The 14,285-nt window shown below is 36.6% G+C and overlaps 1 long non-coding RNA gene across 1 annotated transcript; it reads right to left on the bottom strand.

Moving 5' to 3' along the window:
• Positions 1-3,983: 3,983 nt before the first annotated feature.
• Positions 3,984-6,384, bottom strand: LOC115238687. Its single transcript, XR_003884529.1, has 3 exons — positions 6,231-6,384; positions 4,243-4,420; positions 3,984-4,044 (listed from the first exon to the last, which is right to left on the bottom strand). It is a non-coding gene; the product is annotated as an uncharacterized LOC115238687 (long non-coding RNA).
• Between the last annotated feature and the right edge of the window lie 7,901 nt (positions 6,385-14,285).

Below are 14,285 nucleotides of genomic sequence, written 5' to 3'. Positions count from 1 at the left end.
ATTTGACCGGGACAGATTTTCCATATGATTAGTGCAGGGTTCTTTCCGATATTACGGCCTTAGCTTATGAATGGAGAATGTTGCCTATTGTTGCAGTTTCCCTTACCCTCGCAACAAATGTTGATATTCATGTATAAATAAATCGGCTGCAGACGTAAAAAATAAAAAATACATTTTCTATTATCATATATATTTAATGTATTTTATTTCTTTAATAGAAACATTCTTTGCAACATTCTTTGGTAGAAACATTGCTTGCAAATTCCTTCATATATTTTTTCTCGCTGGAGGGTACCTAACGATACCTCATATTTGATTGAACTATATACATTAGTGAGGATACGTAGCGCTTGCTTAGTGCGCATGCGCGACTTTATTCCCACGACAGCGCATCACTGCCCTGACGACGCCAAACACGGATTCTTCCATCGGAACTGAAGAGACAAAACCGTGATTTGTCAGTGAACAATACGTTCTTCCACTGTCTCGCACTCCACTTCTGATGAGTGCGTGCATGTTGCCGACGAGCACGTTGATGAGCCACAGACAACATTGGCACTCGAGCACGAGCACGCGACCTCAAGCCTCTTTCATGCAAACGCCTTCTGATTATTTGATCACTGATTTGTCTATGAGGGAAAACTGCATTTGCAATTTGTCGCGCAATCGCTGACGGATTATGCATTGCTTTATTGACGATTAAGCGATCGTCTCGAGCTGATGTTACTCGTCTACGACCTTGTCCTTCCCTTCGACGAAATCTGCCAGTCTGTTAATAATGAGACTAAATTCGAGAAATGGAGGATTGATGAACATCCATTCTTTTTGCAACATGATTCTGGCTTAATCCTTCTTCCAAAAGAGCAATGATTTGCGCACACTGAATTTCATTCAAACGAGGCATTACTACGACTTCGTCGTTTGCTTTTCGGATGAATAAATGAAAGCAGTACGAATCACTACGTTTCATATCTTCCAACAATAGGAAACATACCAATTGATTTGTTTCATTATTTTGTACATAATAGTATTACGGCAAAATTATCGAAAACTAAATATTTTACGAGATATTAAATTTTTTATATCAAAATATGTCAGATTAAGATATAAAATAATCCAAAAAGTACTTAATGAAAAAATACTTTATTATAGTGTTTTGAAAAGCTTTCGAGATAAGCTACAAGAATATGAAGCTAATTTAAAATTACAGCCAGACAAATGCGAATTTTTAAAAACGGAAGTAACTTATCTGGGACACGTAATCAGTAAAGACGGAGTAAAACCAGATCCGAAAAAATTAGAAGCGGTACAACGATTTCCAAGACCTAAAACATCATTCCATTGCATTTCTGACTGATGTCCTCCGTATTGATGTAACACCCGCGAATTAAAAAAAACACGCATACACATGTACACTCACCGAGAAATTATAATCAACAATTTTTCTATTTTAATTTTTTTTATATAATCATGTATATCCACCATTTACTTTTAAAATGAATAAATTTACATTTTGTTATTTTAAAAATCAAAATAACTCTTTATTAAACCCCCCACTCATTCCTCTAGTCGAAAGATCGCACTTGGTCCCATCCCGCGTAAAAGAGATTAAATTCTCTTACCAAAAAGGGACCACCGAACGAACGTCTGAATAATCAGCGTAACAGCGACTCAGTTGTTTACCTGCTTTTTAAACCTGTTAGTTCGTTCGACCCGATTCCAAACGCCACGAGACGTTTAATTTCGGGAAAATTAAAGATAGTTGTTGCGCCCTTCCGTCGACTCATCCTTCCCCGAGTCTGGACGTAACAGTGTTTTGAAAAGCTCTCGAGATAAGCTACAATATGCAATAAAAAGTAGGGGTTCCCCTTTAAGATTTCAAACTTACCCCCAGCCCCACTCCCAGGGAGGGGGGGTAGGCGGCTAACTTTTGCGGGATGGGCTTGCCCCCTCGAAAATAAAGTTACAATTATGTCCTTGACAACATATGTCAAGGTCAAGGTCATTGGGGCTGGGTCCCCTATTCGCTATATTTACCGAAAATATTGGGAGAGGGTCACTTGCGCACAGTACAATTGGACACGTTGCAATTGCACACTGTGATATTAGACACATAAAGTTGCGCACCGTTCGATTGGGCACATTTCACTTGCGCACAGTTCGTTTGGACACATTTCATTTGCGCTCCGTTCAATTGGACACGTTGTTTTTCGACACAACACATGTTTTTGTATAATTTGAAATACATACACACGCATGTATAATTTTGAAATTTTTTGACATTTATTATTAACTTTATTTAGTAAATAAATTGAACGGTGCGCAAATGAAATGTGTCCAAACGAATTGTGCGCAATTGAAATGTGTCCAATCGAACGGTGCGCAACTTTATGTGTCTAATATCACAGTGTGCAATTGCAACGTGTTCAATTGTACTGTGCGCAAGTGAAGTTATCAAAAATATTGAGGGTTTATTGGGAACATTTTTTTCGTACAATGCTTATTTTTACAGATATTTTGCAGTCTCAAGTTAAAAAACTCACCCTGTATGTACATATATGTATAATTAACATATGTATTCTTCATTTTAATGTTACCTTTAACTCTATAACATAATAATAATAAACATAATAACTCTGTAAACAGTAAAGAGCGCGCGGAACTATACATGCTAAAACCCCATATGATGTACAGCTAATACCGTTCGAGTATCTTACGTCTCCGCGAGCAGCCTAGATATTATTAAACAAAAGGAGTGGGGATGGCAGCAGCCAAGATCGGCCGAAAAGTACAAACCGGCCGCAGGCCTGGATTATATCATAAATTAACTATCAACCAACTCCATTCCACAAGAGGTAGAGTTACCGGTGCGTTTTTTTTGTAATGTGGTATCCCCAGCAAGCCCAATCCACTCTCACAATATATCTTAAATTATTGTAAACGGCACCGTTTTGATGGTCCAGGATGATCTCTCTCATCTATTTCTTCTGTAGTTGGAAATGGAATTTCAAAGTTGTCGTTTCATTCTTCGTTGATCTCATTAAGGGCAATGTTTCTTCAATTTCTGCCTGTATTTTTTCTTCATCCTCATCTTCAAAATCGTTCAAAATCTGTGGTATGTTTTCACATGTTTGTCCATTGCAGTAATCGCAGATAATGGAGCATTTAAGGCCCGCTTTTCTACAACCGTAAGGTGCACCGCATTTCGTCTTGCATTTACATGAAATAAATTAGAGCAAAGCTTGAGGAGCAGGATCTTTTGTGTTTCTAACTGGAATAATTCCAGTTTTGCTCCTTTGCCAGCCCCACTCCTGTGGATTTTGTGGGATGCCATACCAAGTCTAAACTCGATGATGTCCTAAATGAATGCTGACGTGCAGCTTCTCGTGTAGGTGGCAACGAGGCAAGATGAAATTTACTTTTTATTACCGATTTCGCAAATCGTTGGTAGCGAAGTGAACCTGATGTTTCGATTCTTTTATCACCGTATAACGCGATCAGAAATCTTTCTCCGGCAGTAGCAATAAGTTCACGGTCTATGTCATTTTGCTTGTATATTTGCACAATATTATTCAAGTGCGGATTCTTCTCAAGAATAGTAAAAAACTTGTTTTTTCCTATATTAAATATAGCAGATGTTGTATCGCATTCGCTGAATGCATGGAGGAACAGTATATTATCTGCTGCTGCTTCTCCATATAGAAAACTTTGAAAATAATACAATTTTTCTGGAATTTTTCCTTTACCTGACTTTTTAAAATAAATATTTAAGATAAATATTTGAATGTGATCTTGCTAATCCTATCAATAAAATCAGATCTATGTTTTCATCAATGATGACAACAGAATTGTATGATGAGGATATGTTGATGGCAGAAATAAATGAAGACAGAAATTGACGAGACATTGTCTTTTACTGGGGTTAACGAAGAAATCGAATTAAATGACAACTATGAGATTCCTTTTACGAGTACAGAAGGAAAGACGAAAGATCAAACGTATATTTGGCCTTATCCGCTTTTCGTTGAGCAACAGATAGATCTTCTAAAAACAGCAATGAAGATTTTAATGACCGTGCATAATATATAATAAAGTATTATAAAATCGTGTCTCTATTTGTAAATTGTTTAACTAGTTGCAAAATAGTTTCTTAATTTTTCATTTATTAATTTTATTTCAGTAAAAAGAATACTCATATTTAGTTATATAAGTAAAAAATATTATACAGGACACACATCTTACCGTAGGTACCTAAAATGATAACTCTATGACGATTCCAGTCATATTCTGGCGCCTTCTTGAATTTTATATAATCATTAATTTTATTTGGATTCCAATGCGATGGAGGCCAGTTGCATTCTTTTGTATCTTTTGAGTACCAAGTTTTTGATACCGCTTCAACCGTATCTTCATCTTCAAACTTGACAATGTACCAACACTTTATTTTTAATTTTGTCAACTGATTTGACAGTACATAATATTGGCCAAAAAGAACTATTCGTATTTTTAGATAGAGGTAGGTCGTCAATATTCGCTGCTAGTAAAATTTCTTGATTTTGCATAATTATTATATTTTGTTTATTACATAGGTTACTTAAGGTTTCATTTATTCCAAAATAATAGTATAATCCTGATCCGAGTTTTTTTGCATGTGTATTCTGTGGCGTTTTTAAAAGTGTTCTCGCATCTTTGGGCAAATAATTATAGCCAGGTTCTGCTCGTAAAATGTTCAATAAACTATTAAGGGTTGAGTGAGTTACATTTTCGTTAATGGCCCATTTTTGTAACTTTGAGCAAAAAACATGCTCTTTATTTTCAATTATGATAGCATGATTAATATCTGATACGTCGACACTTTGAATATTTTCACCACAATTCAAAATTCTTGAATTGATAAATACGTCAATGTCATGGTTACTGTTATTATCATTATAAGAAATATTGTCAAAATTAGTATCAGGTTTACAACTTGATGAGTTACTTTTAGAAATATTCGGTGTATCAGGTTGTGAGTAATTAGTTGTCTTTTCGAAAGTATTAAGGTTGAGAGTATTGATTATAGTTAAAGATTGATTTAATCTGTTTCGAAGTTGTCTAGAAAATTTACTTTTTTTATTAACATTATCCATAACTAATTTATATACTTGTAAAAGTTTATTTGTCATATAACATGTGTAATTTATTTGCAAATGTTAGTAACACAAAAACTTCAAAATGATTCTGTAAAAAAATTAATATAGAGTAATTAATGATTCGGTCTCGCCGAGATGAGAATGTAAGGAAGTTAGTAGCCCGATAACGATAATTAACAGCCGATAATAATTTTATTAGAATTCTCCAAAAATAATATATTTCTGTATTTTGATATTGTAAAATAAAAGCAAAATTAATTAGATTTGTATTGATTAAATTTTACGTTCTGGTTACGTTATATCTATGTGTTCACGATGCATTCGTCAATCATTGCTAAGCGATCAATGAACACAACATAAAAATTAACCAATAAAAAATAGTAGGTAAATTTTGTTAGTAAATTTATTAAAATTGTGCAAAGCATCGTCATTTGTAATTGTGACTAAACCATTATAAATTATTCCTTCGCAGTGCACATATTTCTCAGATATTTTATTAATTTAAATTATATGATTAAAAAAAGAAAGAAAATATATTAGATACATAAAGTTTCAAATGTATTTGAAAATTTTTGAATCTATCAACGCCCAAATACAATTTAGACAAAGTTAATAATGTGAAATGAGAAAAGAAGTAGCATAAAATCTATTATATTTCTTTGAAATACAATATATCTATTAACTGTATTTCTATTGTATCTATTCCATTGTATATTTTATTGTATAGTTCTAATAACATATTGTAAAGGTTTATTAATTTTTGGCAAAAAATTAACACCATAAGTGTAAACAAACTTTTTAATTCGTATTTCTGTTGTATTTCTTTGAAATACAATAGATTTTATGATAATTCCTTTGCCACTTTACCTTGTGAATTATTTTATTATATTCCACATTTCAGTCCCGTACAATTAACTTAACTTTATATAAATAATTCAATGTAACATAATCATATAACATGATAGAAAAAATACCTGAGAATATCTTCCATGCATTTCCACGTGTATATTTATAGGTTATATTTGACTTACAATTCTAAGATATAAATGAAGAGAAAGAAATAACTAATGGCTTTTAGTAAAAAAATACACTACTTACTTTTTTATAGCAGAAATTCAATCGATAATTGAACTTGACGAACTCTGATCACTTAATTAATTAATTTTCTTCTTAATTTATTTCTTGGTACTGTTCTAACTAAACATGTGGCACTCTGATCACAAAGGGCCATTGCACCAGTGTTCTCAGATGGGCCGGATTTGACGCGCATGCGCGATAAATGTGGTCTCAGTGAAGTATTTAGTCTGAGAAGAAATAGGTATCGTATGGATCCTTGTTAAATTTTTTCTAAATTATCTAAACATATTTCAAAAATTAATTAATAAATTAATAAAATAAATATTAATACATTCATAAATACTGATAAAGTAATTGATAAACACTACTAAATTTGCAACGAGCAACTATATATTTTTTCTTAAAGACAACTATGTGTTTTCTTTATATCAATTGATTCCTCTCATTAATTTGTGCAAAAAATATTGAGGTAAAATAATTAAAAAATGAATATTTTACGAATATTTCGTAGTTTATGTAAAATTATGTCAAATTAAAGTATAAAATATCTCGTAAACTATTCAATTTATGGTTATTCTACCCTTATAAATTTTTACGTCAAATATTGCGAGGATTGATTTATAATAAAAAAATTAGGATGGTTTCATTTAACAAAATAAAAATGACCTTCAAATCTCCGAAGTGCCTTCACCTAGAAAAATAGAATATATCTCATGTATATTCCGTGCATATACATGAAATGTATATACATACGATATATACTGATGTAGATACATTTATGAATATACATTGGATATCGTATGAATATACATAACATGTATATTCGAACGAGACCGTTGCCTATATACATACATATATACATAGAATATATCTTATGTACATTCCGTGCATATACATGAAATGTATATACATACGATATACGCTGATGTAGATACATTTATGGATATACATAGGATATCGTATGAATATACATAACATGTATATTTGAACAAGACCCCTGCCTATATATACATTAGAATATATCTAATGTACATTCCGTGTATTTACATCAAATGTATATACAGACAGCAGTCTCGTTCGAATATACATGTTATGTATATTCATACGATATCCTATGTATATCCATAAATGTATCTACATCAGCGTATATCGTATGTATATACATTTCACGTATATACATAAAATGTACGTGAGGTATATTCTATGTATATTTACGATGTGATCTCGTTTGAATATACAAGTCATGTATATCCATACGATGTCCTACGAATATCCCAAAGTATACGTTTTATGTATATTCTATGTATGTACATAGTATGTACAGTACGTTTTTTTTCACATTATGGATATTCCGTGTATATACATAGGATATCGGATGTTTACTGGGCTGGACCATCAAAACGGAGCTGTTTATAGTTAATAATTTAAAAATATATTGCGAATGTGGATTAAAGAAGCCTACTGGGAATACCACATTAAAAAAAAACGCGCCGATAACTCTACCTCATGGTGGTGTGGAAATGAGTTGATAGTTAATTTATGATATAATCGATAGTCGACAATGTCAACATACAATTAATAACATTCAAGAATTCGAGTAAAAACATACATTTTCAAAAATTCGCAGAATATTGTCTGCTTTTACGCCGCTATAGGTCAGAAACAAGCATTTCCAAAAATTCGAAGAATATTGTCCGTTTTTACGTCACTGTAGGTCGGAAACTATCCAATCTACTGAAAAAAGTTTCAGACAAAAGTTGTAGGAAATTTCCTCTTCTATAATATTGATAATAACTATTTTTGTCATAGAACCAACCAAAAAGAGATATTACGAAAAAACCGTTTTTTCGCCCCATTTTTCCAATATGGCGGCGCAAGCGGCGCTCCGCCAAGGTCAAAAATTTAGAAAATTATTTAGGACACAAAACTATGTGATCCTGTTAAATTTCAAAACTCCTGGATTTAATGTAATCAAATCGCCTTTTTTCGTCTCTATTGACTGGGCTATTTGAATACCTTCTGCAAACTGTCTGCAAGTGTACTTAAAATAATAAATGAATAATTCATCTCATAATTGTAATAAATGTCATTTAAGACCTGTCTGCTCGGTCGCGTAGCTCCTAAACGACGCGTCAGAGAACATGGGTTGCTTCACAAAAAATAACCCTCTCTACGAGATCTATCATTCTTCGAAGTTTGTCGCAGAGGTTCTGAATCACCCTGTATATATAATACATGGTGTCCTAAAACTACCGTACTTCTTTTTAATGGCAGATTACTTGGCCCTGTCATTCGTAAAATATAATCGCTTCCCGTTTAGAAACTATTATAGCCTTGACATTTTTGTATTAGGATTTTCGTTTTGAAATGTTCTAAGGAATCTGCCATTAAGAGGAAGTATGGTAGTTTTAGGATATCCTATTGTATATATGTATATGGGGCATTATTTATGAAGTGATGTACCCAAATTTTCAAAATTTTCCGATCATGCTGAAATTTGCACAAATTGTGGTCCTATCAAAAGTAAAATCGTTGCCTAAACATTTTGGCCCGCGACCAACAGGCTTTCTATTAATAGAAACTTGAATTTTTATCATTTGGACCGTCGCGTCCAACTTTAAACTTAATAAGTTCCAGTAGATGATTCCGATTTTAAAAAACAGGTAATGGTTTCGAAAGGTCTTTTTACGCCCTTTAATCTTATAAAATCAGTTTTTTTAAAAGGTCAAAATTTACTTAAGATTTTTGGAGAACAAACTAAAAATCGTTTTTTCTCAAATTTGGACATCTTCGATTTTTTTGAAAAAATCTTGAAGAAAGTAGAAATTTTCCCCTTTATAACGAGTCCAAAATCAGATGGATGACAAAGATCAAGATGGGTAGACTTTTAGTTTTCAAGATAGTTCGTTTTAGGACCAAGCGCGTCACTCATAGCGCAGCTTGGGCGCTGTTGCAAGTGCAGACAGATGATCTAGTCAGTCGTATTGTTTGTGATCTCTCTCATATATTAAATATACATATAAAATACTGTCAAATACAAAGAGAGGGAAATATAATTTTATCGACGTTATCTCCGATTGATGCAATCTGAAAAATCCAGGAGTCCAGGAGTCACTGAACGGTGGCTGATGCCGAGTGGAGTCCGAATGGCATGATCCTGAACTGCATTAACCCCTTCCCCGGTATTGTGAAGGTGATAGCGGGTCGACTCTCCGGTGTTAAGGACACTTGCTAATACCTGTGCCGTAAATCCAGTATCGATAAATACCTGGTACCCCGAAGTTTGTCGAGTGTAGCGTTGATATGTGGCAACGAGTAGGCGTCTTTTTCAGTTACCGCGTTCAGTTTCCGGAACTCGATGCAGAATCGGTGGGTCCCGTTTTTTTTCTTCGCGATCACAATGGGAAAATTCCACGCGCTTCGTGAGGGCTCTATTAAGCCCTCTTTCTCCATTTTCTTGGCTTTCTGATTGATAATTGCTTGCATGGCGGGATTCCGGGGTCAGCATCTCTGCTTGATGAACTGATCCGTTGTCAGCTGGACATAGTGTTCGGCGGGTGTTGCTGGTGACGGGCAATGGTGCTGGCAGGGTAATTCGGAGTTTGGCCCATAGATTGACCAGGACGGGGCTGCCGAGGTTCGGTAGAATCTGGAACCGGTGATGTATGATGCATTCGCCGACGGTTAAAGGTAGGTCGATAATGTGATTGGGACCGAAATCCTATCAGCCAGATTGATTCGTTTCTCTATGGAATCTATCGAATGTCCGCGCCGCTTTGCGCGTTCGGCTGTGGCGGAGTTGACAAAGGATATCTCGGAGTCCGAGTCCAGGAGTCCTCATAGATGCCTCTCGAATATCAGGATTTTTATGTATGCCCGAGGGTTGAACCTCATTCGGTCTTTTTCGGGCGGACAATGGTCACTATTTTCCTAGCCCGTTGCGCGTTTCTCACCGGCGGGTAACAGTCGCAAATGAATACCATCCTTTTCACATCGGGAGCAAAATTTTTCCGGGGATCGCTTGCAGTCCGAGACGGATGTGGCCCTGTTGCTTACATCGCCAACAACACTCATACCGATTGTAGGCGTAAATTCAAATGATAGATTCTTTATGTTTCTTTTTCATAAGTATCTCATTTTCAGCATTCACAATTCTAATTTTGTTTCTTATTGTGTTGTATCATATTATGAATTCTACATTGAAGAAGGATTGTAAATTCACGACTGATTCTCGGTCGTTTCCTTTCGTAATATCGTAACCCGATCAATTCCTCAATATATTAACAGATAAAACAATAAAGTAAAACAGAAAAGATTAAGGAAGAGCTGAGTAAAGCAAAGCATTAAAATTAGAAAAGAGATCAAGGAAAGATTATTAAGAAAGAGTAAAGTAATAAAAGATTATTAATAAAATAAAAGTAAGATACGTGACTAAAGAAAAGGAAGTCACGGTCACGTTCTCGGAAGCTGAGTAAGCAGCTGACGACACAGCTGACGAGCGGAGCACGAGACATGCTCCGGTCAGGGACACCACACTCCTCCCTAATCAACAACCTAATTAATTAATATATATTGAGCACGAGATGCACCGACGCTAGCTCAGTAACATAGCTCATTAACATCGCTCGCTCACGCGTTCGCTCATATCAACAGTATCGACATACCGTACGTATCGCGCCCGACTATTATAATCGCGACTAAGTGAAAGGGTACAAGAACCTGTGAAATATAACAATTTATACCAAACGTCCGGGAGTGTCTTATTTCGAGCGTGGATTCTAATCCTTTGGGCGTATAAATTCCTAAAGACCTCTTCCTTAGCGGCTAAAGGCACAACATTAATTGGTGGCAGCGGTGGGATACGCCAGCTATAACAAGATCGACACCGGCAAAGGTTCACAATCACGAAGAAGAAAATTTCCGTGGAATCGACAGAACGAGAGACAGCAAGGGAAACTCCGTCAAACAGTCAACAACTACAACCGAGGAAAAGGGAAGTCCATCAGGAACTTCGAGTCACCCGGTACAACAAGGTGACAACGATAAGCGGAACCTGAGAAGGCGTACCGACCTACCTCAACGGCACGCGACGATCGACGCCCGACGGCCGACATCGAACGAGAGACAATGCTGCCCATCGTATTATTGTAAGTCGAACAATTAAAAATTTGTAAACGCGTGAATGTCGGAAAACCGAAACGCGCAACAAAAAAGCATAGCAAATAAATCTTGGCTATTTAGCGGACCAGCGAATAGAGCCACTAAAAATAGCGCAGTAAAACCTATAAGAGAAGCACTCCGGGATATACGCGATAACGTACGAAGAAATCTAAGCGCAGTAAATTCAAGCGAGAATTTGTCCGAACCAGAACTCGGAGCAAACGTAATCGAACGCGAATTTTCATTCGGCGGATTAGATAACAGTTTAATAGCGAATAATATCGAACTAGATTTTTAGGACGAATCATCGATAAGCGCGTCTAGTAGACTAACACACCGCCGCGAATTCTCACTAACGTCATACGATTCGAGTATCTTTGACCCCGACAAAATCTATCGTACTCGAGACATGTATAACTCAAACGCTTCCGCATCGCAACCCATCACATCGGAAGATATCGATGAGGGAATTAAACGATCGCGAAGAATGTTGTCTATTACACGGACGACCCAATAGAGATCAATCGAGCCGAACCTAACAATATAATTCGCGACCGGAAAATAAACACCGCAAGAATAGCGAGCAAAGAAAAAAGAAATTTAACTCTGCGCAAAGTAGCGATGAGAAAGTCGCATCGACCTGCACTAGAATATCAGGTATCCGACTTTAAAAATACGCCACATATACAGACAGGATTAGATCTTGTCACATTACCAATGCGAGAAGCGAAACGCGAAAAGATAAATTTGCTATTTGATACAGGAGCCGCAATATCACTAATTAAAGTGAAACATTTAAAAGGCGAAACGTTAATAAAAGAAGAAAAGAACGCTCATCGGCGTAACGGGACATAAGAATAGGATATATAGGAGAGTTCTAACCCAGGTCCTCTGAGGGGTGGGGGGGGGAGGGGAAATCAGCGCGGGGGTATGACGTCACGCGGGGGACCGCGGCGAAACTGATGGGCGAGGAGTCCGCGGAGAAGGGGAGGGGGACCGCGTCCTAACCGATAGGCGAGGCACCCGTTAACTTAACCGGTAGGCGAGGGGTCCGCGGAGAGGGGGAGGGGGACCCGCGGCGAAACCGATAGGTGAGGGACCCGCAGGGAAGAGGGGGATCGCGGCGAAACCGATAGGCGAGGGACCCGCGGGGAAGAGGGAACGCGAAGGTACGATGCCGCGAGGAGGCGTAGAAGAAAGATAGCGCAAGACGTCCGCAATGTATAAGAGAAGGATAGCGCTAATGATATTCTATGGGCGTGGGAGGATAGCGCGAGGCGTCCATATGAGCGTAAGATATATTATAAATAATTAATATGATATAAAATAAAAAATGCAATTTTCTTCACTCTATACCACCACATTCAACAGGGCTCTCAACACCAGGCTCCCATCGCCAGGTCCTTCGCCCACCATGACGCGTTCAATCGGCCTCGGCACAACACGGCTTCAATCAATGATGGCATTTTTTAAACTTCATTTGGAAAACACTTAATAGACTTCTTCTCTATTCGCTGTCAAACACTTTGTGACGAACATATCGGGATAGACATTGTCTCGAACATTTTAGAGTAAATGTATCACTTACGAAGAACGCTTACTCTCAACTCTTGATAAGAAAACAAAAGTTAGCATGTTTCGTCGGACAATTATTTAAAGTCTTTTAAATATGAATAATATATTATTATAATATGTAAACCACTATCGAACGATTATTGAACAGCTTTTGAACGGCTTTGAACGGTTATCGAACGGCTACCGAACGGCTTTGAACGGTTATCGGACGGCCATTGAACGTTTTTGAACGGTTTTGAACGGTTATCGAACGGCTACCGAACAGCTTTGAACGGGTATGAACAACTATCGAACGGCTATCGAATGGCTTTTGAACGGTTTTGAACGGCTACCGAACGGCTTTGAACGGCTATCGAACGTCTTTGAACGGCTTTGAACGGTTATCGAACGGCTTTGAACGGATATGAACGACTATCGAACGGCTATTGAACGGCTTTGAACGGCTTTGAACGACTATCGAACGGCTTTGAACAGCTATAAACGACTATTGAACGACTATCGAACGACAAAACAATTATTTATACACCATTCAAATATTTAAAGTTTATGTCCATGTACTGAAATGTAACATCTATATTTTAATTAACTAGCTGACGCCGTTATCTAACGTCACGTACTGAAATTTAATACTCGCATACTAGGATAAGAAAGAGGAAAAGGAAGAATAAAAAAGAATGAAAATATATTTTAACAATAGTTTATTCTAAATAATGTTTGGATGAATCTTTATGATGATTCGTCCACCAATTGAATATTTTAAATACATTTTGTAAAGCGCAATTTTTTAAATGTTTTTCACAGCGCATAGTATTAGTAACATCTAGCTTATTTAACGAAGTGATATCTTCATAGTCCGTATCCAAGGTCTCAATAATAACGTCATTTCTCGCATCATTGTCAAGTATATCGGTCAACCATTCTCGATTTTCGTGTCCTTTAACGTACACGATAGAAGATACTCCTCTTCCTCTTCCGTAGCACCCATCACAGCTCTCGTAATCAAACGCCTAGCGAAGCTGTATGGAACGTTTCCATCCTCCCATTGAAGTCCATGGTGATGTCTGATGAGCCATGAAGCTTGGCATCTCTCAGATTTTGTAAGCGCACGCCATGGTACGGGACTTGCAAAAAAGTAATGAGAGAGAACAAGCCAATTTCTCAATATCGCTACTTCTTTTACGACAAAGTTTCGCCCGATAATGAATCCTTGCAGATCTACAAACGTTGGCGCGATCATGCCGATAATATTACCGTACGACTGCAAGAATGATGTATGACTGCTGTCGATCGTCAAATCTCAATCTTTATATATTTTTGACATTGGAGGGGATATTTGCTGAT

The sequence above is a fragment of the Formica exsecta genome, unplaced genomic scaffold (assembly GCF_003651465.1).
Source record: "Formica exsecta isolate Colony F162 unplaced genomic scaffold, ASM365146v1 scaffold1155, whole genome shotgun sequence".
In the NCBI taxonomy this organism is placed as follows: Eukaryota; Metazoa; Arthropoda; class Insecta; order Hymenoptera; family Formicidae; genus Formica; species Formica exsecta.
Note: the sequence above shows the minus strand (reverse complement) of the source record. Positions and strands in the feature narration are given on the sequence as shown.